Here is an 11656-nt window from a genome sequence, read left to right as displayed (position 1 = left end):
GGCCTTTCTGTGTGGTATTCCTTCCTCTAAGGTGTGGGGTAGGGTGCTTTCTGGAATAAGGGTCTTTTGACCCACAATCAGATTATAGTTGTGCCTTGGGCAGGTAAAAGGAGGACAGGAGAAAGAGATTCTGTTTCCTAAGGCCTTAAGTGCCCCAACATTATAACAAGGACTATGAGAGATAGGAGTCAGGAACCATGGACAAAAAAAACAATATGCATCATAACATCATAGCCACTAAAACATTTTTATTTGTTTGATTGAAACAAGGTCTCACTCTATTGCCCAGGCTGGAGTGCAGTGGCACAATTATAGCTCACTGCAGCCTCTACCTTCTAAGCTCAAAAGATCCTCCCTACTCAGCTTCCTAAGTAGCTGGGACTACAGGTGTGTACTACCACACCTGGCTAATTTTTAAATTTTTTGTGGAGCTGAAGTTTCTCTGTGTTGCTAAGGCTGGTCTCCAACTCCTCGCCTCAAGTGACCCTCTCATCTTAGCCTATGAAAGTGCTAGGATTACTGGCACATGCCATTGTAGCCAGAGGGCCTAAAACATTTTTGATTAATACACATGTGTGCTATGAGAGAAGATAAAATCACTCAACGACAAAGAAAGGATGGGGCCAGGAATTGAGAACAAATACCGAGAAACCCCAACATATAAGGACTAAGTAGAGACTCCATGTATCCATCACGTATAAAAGTAATCAACACAAGGCCAAATCTTGTTTCATCGTTATGCACATCCCAGTGTGTCTTCCTCCCTCTTTCCCTCTTTCCCTCTTTCCCTCTTTCCCTCCCTCCCTTCCTCCCTTCCTTCTCCCTTCCTCCCTTCCTTCTCCCTTCCTCCCTTCCTTCTCCCTTCCTCCCTTCCCTCCTTCCCTTCTTTCTCTTTCTTTCCTTCCCCCTTGTCTCCTTGTTTTTTTCCCCTCTTTCTTCCTTCCTTCCTGTAGTAGAGCATCATAAAAGAGCTTGAGATAGTAGGCTTGCTCTCTTTACTCTTCTGCTATGTGAGGACACTGTTTTTCCCCTCCAGAGGATGAAGCAATGAGGTGCCATCTTGGAACAGGAGACTGGGCCCTCACCAGACACTGATCCTGCTGGTGCCTTGATCTTGGACTCCCAGCCTCTAGAATTGTGAGAAATAAGTTTATAGAGTTCTTTATAAATTGCCCACTCTTAGGTATTTTTGTTATAACGAGCACAAACGGACCAAGACAACTGTATTTCAGTTTTTATAGACACAGGTGTTGGGCTGGGTTTGTCCTGAGGGCCTTAATTTCCCAATCCTTGGCCTAGAAAATAGAGAAGAAATTTTCATTTATTAGCTTGAATTCTTCTAAGGAGAAGACTTTTCCCTCAACAATTTGGTTACCCCAAGATAAACCGTTCTTAAGAAATGTATTATAAACATTTGCTGCCTTTTTTTTTTTTTTTTTTTACTAGTTTTCGAAGTTAGTTGGTTCCATAGCATCCAGCAAAGGTGGCCAATAAGGTTTTTGAGTTTTGACATTTTTTTTTGCATCATTATGATGAAGTCATGAAATTTAAAAATATATTTGATGTATTTCAGTCTTTTGAAGACATTTTCTTTAATTTGAAATAATTTCAAACTTGTAAAAATGTTGCAAAGATAGCACAAAAAATTCCCATATACTTTTCACCCAGGATTACCAATTGTTAACATTTTGCCTTTGCTTTGTCATTTTCTCCCTTCTTGCCCCCTCTTGGCTTTCTCTCCCTCTCTCATGTAATGTTTCCTAAACCACTTGGGATTAAGTTGCAGACAATATGCCCCTGCCCTTGAATTTTTCAGTGTATATTTCCTAAAAACAAGAATGTTCACAGTATAGTTATTATAATTAGATCATTCTTTATTGATACAGTGCTCTTATTTAATCTATACAACTTACTCAAATTTCACCAATTGTTCCAATAGTGGCCTTGATAGCATTTTTTTTTCTCATCCAGCATCCAATCCAGGATTAATCATGCATTTAGTCTTCATATCTCTTTAAGCTCCTTTAATCTAAATTAATTCCCTAGCCTTTCTTTGTCTTTTATGACATTGACATTTTTGAAGAGTATAGGCTATTTAGTAGAATGTCCCTCAATTTGAATCTATCCCAAGTTTCCTTATGAGGAGGTTCAAGTTAAACATTTTTGGCAGATATGGCACATGAGTATTATAGTGTCTTTCTAGTACTGCATTACATCTGGAGGCACATGATGCATATCGATCATCATTGATAGCTAATTTCCAAGTTCTGCAGCGGACTATCTCTCTAGTTTTCATGGCCTTATGTTGTTCCCTCTCCTTGAATCTGGACTGGCCCTGTGACTTTCTTTTAACCAGCAGAATGTGGCAGATGTAATTAATTTTTTCTTCTACTAGATCTGAAGGAGGCTTGCAGCTTCTGCCTTTGTCTCTTGGAATTTTGTCCTTAGAATGTTTGCTTGGTTGGAATGCTCACTCTGGGGGTAACCAACCAACATACAAAGTCTGAGACCACCAACTGTGAAGAAGCCCAAGCTAGCCACTTGGAGAGACAGATGCCTGGCCAGCACCCAAGTGTTCCAGGTATCCCAGCTACCAGATGTCTGAATAAAGAAGCCATCTTGAATGTTAAACAAATTGATATTGAACCTTAAGATGAATCAAGTCCCAGACAATATCTGAACATAACTGCATGAGAGATCCCAACTGAGCCTCTTCAATCAACAGAACTATGAAAGATAATAATAAATTGTTTTAAGCCACCAAATTTTGGAGTAGTTTTTTATGCAGTAATAGAACAGTGCTGTTAACTTTGATCACTTGGTTAAGATAGTGTCTTCCAGGTTTCTCCATTCTACATTATTATTTTTCTTTATAATTGATAACTAATTCATGCATGGGGAGACACTATAAGACCTTATTAATGTCCTTTTTTCATCAAACTTTCAGCTGCTAGTTTTAGTAAGCCAGAATCAAATATTAGTATGATAGTTGCAAAATGACAATTAAAAAACTTCTCTATTAGTTGTTCTTCACTCATTAGCTACCATTCTTCTGTAAGAAAGATATTTGCCTTCTTTCTTATTTACTTATTTCTTATCAGTATATATCATGAAAAAGATTTGCCATCATTCTTATTTACTTATTTATTATCACTATATGTCATGAGTTCTGGCCAAGTGCAGTGGCTCATGCCTGTAATCCCAGCACTTTGGGAGGCTGAGGTAGGTGGATCATTTGAGGTCAGGAATTCGTGACCAGACTGGCCAACATGGGGAAACCCCATCCCTACTAAAAATACAAAAATTAGCCATGTGTGTGGTGAGGGCCCGTAATCCCATCTACTTGGGAGGCTGAGGCAGGAGAATCGCTTGAACCTGGGAGGCGGAGGTTGCAGTAAGCCAAGATTATGCCACTGCCTGGGTGAAGGAGCAAAGCTCTGTCCACCCTCCCCCCCCAAAATATATGTATATAAAAAAAATATATGTATGTATATAAAATGAGTTCTTATTTTATTCAGTGAGTTTTAATTTCTTACTACACTGTTTACTTTGATGATCAAATTTTCCCAGATTTGACTTGTGGAAGCCCATTTCAGTTGACTCCTTGTGCTCTGGTAGGTTTTGAAAGATTCCTTGTTTTTTGCCAGGAGTTTAGTTTCTTATTGTGGGAAATGATATTTAGGGACCACAATCTGTGTGCTAGCATGATTACTGCTAATGAGTTGGTCATTGTTTCTAGGCTTTTTCCATGTAGTTAGGAAATCTTTTGCTTTTTTTTTTTTTTGAAGATAATTATGAGTTCATACTGATATTTCCAATTCAAATTTAGGAGTACAGGGTTATTAACTATTTAATTTTATATTTGAATCTCTTATCTCTCATACTGCAAATCTTAGTTCTTAACATTAATTTAATTACATTGTATCTTATTACCAACAACATAATTATAGAAATAGGTTTTCACGGCTGGACCCGGTGGCTGACGCCTGTAATCCCAGCACATTGGGAGGCCTAGGTGGGCGGACCATGAAGTCAGGAGATCAAGACCATCCTGGCCAACATGGTGAAACCCCATCTCTACTAAAATACAAAAAATAAGCTGGGTGTGTTGGCACGCCCCTGTAGTCCCAGCTACTCAGAAGGCTGAGGCAGGGGAATCACTTGAATCTGGGAGGTGGAGGTTGCAGTGAGTTGAGATAGCACTATTTCATTCCAGCCTGGTGACAGAGCAGGACAACGTCTCAAAAAACAAAAACAAAAGAAAAAGCCTGGGCACAATGACTCATGCCTATAATCCCAGCACTTTGGGAGGCACAGGCAGGCGGATCACCTGAGGTTGGGAGATCGCAGACCAGCCTGACCAACATGGAGAAACCCCATCTCTACTAAAAATACAAAATTCAGCTGGGCATGGTGGTACATGCCTGTAATCCCAGTTACTTGGGAGGTTGAGGCAGGAGAATCACTTGAACCTGGGAGGCGGAGGTTGCAGTGAGGCAAGATCACACCATTGTACTCCAGCCTGGGCAAAAAGAGCAAAACTCCATCTCAAAAAAGAAAAGAAAAGAAAAGAAAAGAAATAGGCTTTGTTTGTTTGTTTTTTAGTTATTTTTGCCTTAGTGTATATCACTAGGGACATATGGTCAAATTAGTGTGTATTTAATCACCTGAAATAATTTCTGTGTGTTTAAGTTACATATTTACTAAAGCCACATATTAAGTGTATTTGTTTCCTTTTGCTGTAAATTTTAGGTTGCTTTTTAAATTTTGATTTAATTTTGTTTTATAATTCTGTGTAACAGTGATATGGTTTTATAATCACATTAACTCAGAGAAATCTGGCACACATTTTTTTTGAGATGGAGTCTCACCCTCATTGCCCAGGCTGGAGTGCAGTGGCACCATCTCAGCTCATTGCAACCTCCGCCTCCCAGACTCAAGCGATTCTCCTGCCTCAGCCTCCCAAGTAGCTGGGATTACAGGCATGTGTCACCACGCCTGGCTAATTTTTGTATTTTTAGTAGAGATGGGGTTTCACTATGTTGGCCAGGCTGATCTCACACTCCTGACCTCAGGTGTTCTGCCCACCTCAGCCTCCCAAAGTGCTGGGATAATAGGCGTGAGCCACTGCACCCAGCCTAGCACACATTTTTATCCTTTGCTGGTTTCCTCTTTTCTTTCTCAGTCATTTTATTAATTTTGGTTTATCCTTCCATTAAAAATGAGCAAATATGCCTTTTTAGATATAAGCTAGCATACTGGACACACTATTCTGGCTTTCTTCCAATAATACATCCTGGTGATCACTCCATGGCAGTGTATAGAGATAATCGTCTTTTCTTTTCATGGCTGCAGAGTACTCCATTGGTAGACGCTTTGGTCTGCTATTGAGGAAGTTTTCAGTCTTTAGCTTTTGGTTCCACAGTGAATAACTTTGTGTAAAACCGTTTTGTATTTTTTGCCAGTGTCTCCGAGATAACTTCCAGAAGGAAGGTTGCTGGATCAAAGGGTAAATGCATGTGTAATTTTGCTAGATATGGTTAAATTCCCTTCCCTCAGGATTATGCCATGGTACATCCCCAAAAGCAATGTATGAGTGCCTATTACTTTACAGCTTTCTAAGAGTACATCGTTCTAACAGAGTACATCATCAAATATTTCCCACTCTAGCAGGTGAAAAATTATTTCTCATTGTAGTTTTCATTTGCATTGCTCTTAAAATGAAGTTGAAATTCTCTTCATTTATTTAAGGACTATTTACTTTTCTTTTTCTGTGAACTCTTTGTATCTCTTGCTCATTTTTCTTGAGATTTGTTAATCTTTTTCTTTTTTACTTTTAGATGCTCTCTTCATATCACAGATCTTTTTACTGGATGTATGTTGGAAATATATTTCTCCAGTTTATCATTTGTCTTTTGGCTTTATTATAGTTATTTTTTGCTATGAAGTTTTATTTTTTAATATTTACTTAGTCACATTACATAAAATTATTCTTTCTGGATTTTAAATCATAGGTAGAAAAGTTTTTGCAAATACAGAAGAATTCATCAGTGTTTTCTTCTAGTACTTGCATAGTATTATGGTTTTTATATTTGAATTTCTTATTCTGTATAGTGTGAGAAACAGGTCATATTTTGTCTTTTTCCATATGGCTATCTAGTTACATATAGAGTATTTTCTTAAACAAGTGGTCAACAGTGTCACTGATTGCTAAGAGGTCCCCTAGGTTAAGAACTGAAAACTGCCAGTAGGGTTTAGTAACAAGGAAGTCAATGTGATCTTGCCAGTAGCAATTTCAATGAAGCAATGAGGCAGAAGTCAGATTGCACTGGGCTTAAGATTGAAAGGTGAGGACTTAGAAGGAACAAGTGTAGATAATTCCTTGTGAGGTCCTAAATTGATAGTCTTTTTATTAGGCACCATATAAAAGTTTCAGAATTCCAAAAGACAGATTTCAGGCAAAGAAGTTTTCCAATAAAACCCGTGCCGTGTATCAGTCAGGGACCACTCAGGCAAATAGAAACAATTCTAAGTATTAAAATAGAATTTTAACCTTTGTGAGAATGAGAATGGTGCCTCATATGGGTAGATGCAGCTGTGCAGGTGCCTGGCTTATTCAGCAGAGAGCAGGCAGGGAGGGTTCAGCTATCTCTTGCCTTTTGGTTTGGTGCCTTGGTGTAGGGCACAACCTCCATGTCTGTATCTAATGGTCCTGGTTATCCCCATTTTACAGAGAGAGACTAAGTAACTTGAACAACAGGTATGCAGTATAAGAGGAAAAAAGAAAAAAATAACTTGAACAATCAGAGATTACCAATGTTGAATTCACAGCCAATTGCTGGTGACTTTCCCCCTATTTGAAAGCTGTAATCCTCCAGACTTGGGAGAGGTAGACAAAAAGAGATTCATTCCTGGCCATGGTTCATGGATAGGTTTTGGTCACTACTTCTACTGCTCAGTTGAAATGCTTCCTTTTTGTTTTTTTCTTTCGATCCTCAGTGATCCTGACTGATAGTGATGACATTCAAAAATTACTTCTCCCTTGCCATTTGGGACACAGAGGAGTTAGCTTACTTTGTTCTTAGTTGTCGGTTACATCTAGTAGAAATGGTACATAGTACCCTACCATACTATGCTTTCCTAGTGACTCTTCACCAAATTCTACAGTTCACAGGTAAACCATTGTTCTGTGACAAAGGCCAAGAAGACCCCTTAATCTAAGGAAGTATTGTCTAAGGTACCCTGACACAGTGTTTGACTTTTATCCTTCATTTACTTTAAGCTCTTGTTAAACACACTTATAACAGAGTTTAAGGGCCACTGAATGTGTTATATCATGTAGGAAGGTTGGTTGATTGCAAACAGGACCTCTCAGGAACATTAGTTAAGTTCAAACAAAACTGAATTCTTAACCAGAATTTCAATGTATTAATTCACATTAAGGAGCAAGTAAAGCTTGTATGTCTTATTTATGGCACCTCCTTTCTCAGTATCCAAGTACTTGGGGAGTTGAATGATTAATCAGGAAGTTGCTAAGTAAGCACGGAATCAGAACAGGTGCTGATGAAATATCTTTTCTCATAATAGAGAGAACACTTCTCTAGGGGCCAGCCCCTGGACTCGAAGTCTTTTACACTTGCACCAGTGTTTCCCAAACTTCAGTTATTTCAATACCACCTTCATGATTTTGCCATTCTTGCATATCAATGTGCATATGCTTAGTTTTTTAAATTAAATAAAATTTTAAAACAAAACATTTACTTTAGCTTCATTCTAAACAATTAAATTTCTGAAATCGTGTTTCGTGTGCTAGTTTTCTAACACATATTAAAATAAATATAAACATTAAAATAACTATCAAAATGAAAATGTCCAAGAATTGCCTTTTTAAAAATTAAATTCAATTTCTCCTTTTCCTGATCTCAAAAGGTATCAAGACTGCTTAAACTCAGCAGTGTAGTGTGTATACCACATCTTAGTAAATACTGCCCTAGCCATTGCTGGAAAAATAAAATATAGAAGTTTCTCTGAATCCTGCTTGGTATGCTGAACACCTCTCTCTGTTAAATTTCTTCCTCAGGTATGTACTAGCATCATGGTATCTTGTACCATCATTGTACCCACCCCCTCCATTTTGTGTTGATTTTTACACGGCTTCAACCTACAGTATTTTATTTTATTTTATTTTTTGAGATGGGGTCTTGCTCTGTCGCCCAAGCTGGAGGGCAGTGGCATGATCTCAGCTCACGGGAACCTATGCCTCCCGGGTTCAAGTGATTCTCATGCCTAAACCTCCCTAGTAACTGGGATTACAGGTGCCTGCCAGCATGCCCGGCTAATTTTTATATTTTTAGTAGAGGCAGGGTTTCACCATGTTGGCCAGGCTGGTCTCAAACTCCTGACTTCAAGTGATCCACCCACCTCAGCCTCCCAAAGTGCTGGGATTACTGGTGTGAGCCACCATGCCAGCCTTCAACCTATAGTATTTCATATTTTATCTTTAGTATTTGTGATTTTGTGCAGAGTAGGAGATTCTCAAATATTTGTGTACCTAATATTCTTGAATATTTCCTAAATATTCTCAAATATAGTACCTAAGAATGAACATATACTCTAACATTTGAGGTGATTAATTTTGGCCTACTGGTAGATTGAAAGAATTTTTAATAGTGTTGACATGATGCTAGGCCCAGTCTACATCAATAAAAAAATAATTATTCAAATAAGATGAAGATAATACTGAAAAGATAAAAAGACTAAAATATCAGTTCTCTTTATTTGTATTAAATTTTAGAATTTAGTGTCTCTAAAGTGTGAAGGGTCTTAACTACAAACTTTGATTTAAAACTGCGACTTCTTTGAGAAAATTATCTTGCTTTAATCAATCCCTCTAAATATGGGATTTAGAGAATTTGGAGAAACTCTAGACAATAAAGATTTTTTTACCTAAGCTTTCTAGTGAATCTTTTGACACAGGAGTCTTAAGGATTTTAAATTCCAGTTGCCACTGCCATTCTTTCCACTAGAATGTTCCTTGAAATATGGGCTAATTTTACTTAATACCTAGCCTGGTACCTGGTATATAGTGGGTGCTCATGTAAGGCTTATTTTATAATTAAGTGAATTCCTACCTTTTTTCTTTTTTTTTTTTTGAGACAGAGTTTTGCTCTTGTTACCCAGGTTGGAGTGCAATGGCGCGATTTTGGCTCACCACAACCTCCACCTCCTGGGTTCAGGCAATTCTCCTGCCTCAGCCTTCCGAGTAGCTGGGATTACAGGCACGTGTCACCATGACCAGCTAATTTTTTGTATTTTTAGTAGAGACGGGGTTTCACCATGTTGACCAGGATGGTCTCGATATCTTAACCTCGTGATCCACCCGCCTCGGCCTCCCAAAGTGCTGGGATTACAGGCTTGAGCCACAGCGCCCGGCCCCCTACCTTTTTCCTAACACTAAGTTAAGATCTGTAAGAGGGAATCAGAAAATAGAATATTAGCTTCACTTTCTTGGAACACGTTATGGAGCCAAATCTTTACAAAACTGTTTTTTTTTCTTACTCATGTTCAATTTTTGAATTATATTATTTTCATCCACTGCTTGTTTGTCCTTTCCTCAATATTGAACTTCAGTTCTCATCGGAATTCACTTTTTCTTTACCAAAGATTCCTCTCATACATTATACATACAGACTATTTCATTAAGAGTCATTTTATTGCAATACCTAAAAGAAACAAGAATCTGTATTCTCCAAGTGAGTGAATAGCAGGCTAAGTGTTTTTAAAAATTTTGCCTGAGTTTTCCATACTTGAAAAAAAAACCTAGTTATCATTCTCTCTACATGACTTTATATCTTGCTTTTTCTGCTTAGAAAATGTTTTCCCATAGAATTAAAAATTTTGCAAGAACAATCTCTAATTTGAATTAAATTAAAATACCTCAGAGGACCTGAATACAAATTCAGAATCTTGAAGATTGATTGCTTTACTCTACCATGCCTTGAAGGTATGATGTGAAATTTTGGTTTAAAAATGGAAATTATTTAAAATGAATTATATAGAAATTTATATTGGTTTGGCCTTTGTTAAGCATAATGTTTTAAGGTTGGGTGTGGGGGCTCATGGAGGTAATCCCAGCACTTTCAGAGGCTGAGGCAGGAGGATCACTTGAGGCCAAGAACTGGAGACCAGCCTGGGCAACACAGGGAGAGTCTCTGCAAAAAAAAAAAAAAATTTTTTTGTTTTAAATTAACTGGGCATGGTGGCTCGCACCTGTAATCCCAGGTATTCAGGAGGCTGACATGGGAGGATCACTTGAGCACAGGAGGTCGAGGCTGCAGTAAACTATGATTATGCCAGTGCACGCCCCTCTAGGTGACACAATAGGACCTTGTCTCAAAATAGATAAATAAATAAATTCATTTTGATCACCTTGAGAATAATCTAACAAAGTTTACTGCTAACTAGATAAATCCTGACATTCTTGTGATGATGATTCTAGAGATATAAAGTATGAAGCAAGCCTGAGCCTATTAAGTGCTTCACTCTTTATGTGCCAGTATCAAATTGTGTTGCTATTTACGTTCGCAAATGAGAGGAATTCCTTCAAAGATTCAGAGAAGGAAAAATGACAGCAATAAAACAACAAGAAGAAAAAAGAGAACTACACTTATTAAACAGCCCATGGTCATGCTTTTTGAAGGGCTGGGGAAAATATTGAGGGATTTTACCTGCTTTGGGGGTGGCGGGTGGGGGCAGAACAAGAAAATATGATGGAAGATAGCATGAAGTATCAAAATAACCCTTGGCCAGTTTGGCTAGTGCCTGCAGAAATATAAACAGGTGGACCACAAATCCAAGCCTTGATCAATGACCTATGCCAGCACCAATTTCCTCCTTCCTTCTGGATCAGAGCCTGTTTCCTTCCCAAAGTGATGGACGCCACCCCCCGCCGCACCCAACTCTTACAAGCTTGTTTTCTTTTTCTGTTTTCACGGAGTCTGGCTCTGTGCTCTGTCACGATCTCGGTTCACTGCAACCTCTTGCCCCTCGGTTCAAGCGATTCTCCTGCCTCAGCCTCCTGAGTAGCTGGCATTACAGGCACTGCCACCACACCTGGCTAATTTTTGTAGTTTTAGTAGAGACGGTGTTTTGCCATGTCGGCCTGTCTGGTCTCAAACCCCTAATCTCATGTGATCGCCCACCTCGGCCTCCCGAAGTGCTAGGATTATAGGCGTGAGGCACCACACCCAGCCGAGGTTAACTTTCTTTATAACTTTCTGGAGTACCAGCTGGACAGAGTCTTATACCTGCCCCTCTCACTGGGAGGAAAATGGAATGCACCTCCTCCGTGGGCCTCAGCTGCACGTTGAGGCACCTGGAAACCCCGGATGTGAAGCAAGCCTCGGAAATGCAGAACTGGAGGGGCCAACCGCCAGGGACTGCGGTGAGTAAAAGGCGAGAGAGCGCTAAGGAGGCAGAGTAGGGAGGGCATTATTCCTTTCCCCTTTTATTATTTTTTGTTAGAAAAAGGCAGGTGGACATCTTTGGCTTGCAGAGCTTGCACAGGGAAAATCCAGAGAGTCTCCAGAATAAGGAACCCACCAGAGAATGTGGATGCGAATGGGCCCTCAGCCGGCCTTGTACCCGCAGGCCCAAC

Source organism: Callithrix jacchus, chromosome 2 (assembly GCF_049354715.1).
Source record: "Callithrix jacchus isolate 240 chromosome 2, calJac240_pri, whole genome shotgun sequence".
NCBI classification, from domain to species: domain Eukaryota; kingdom Metazoa; phylum Chordata; class Mammalia; order Primates; family Cebidae; genus Callithrix; species Callithrix jacchus.
Note: the sequence above shows the minus strand (reverse complement) of the source record.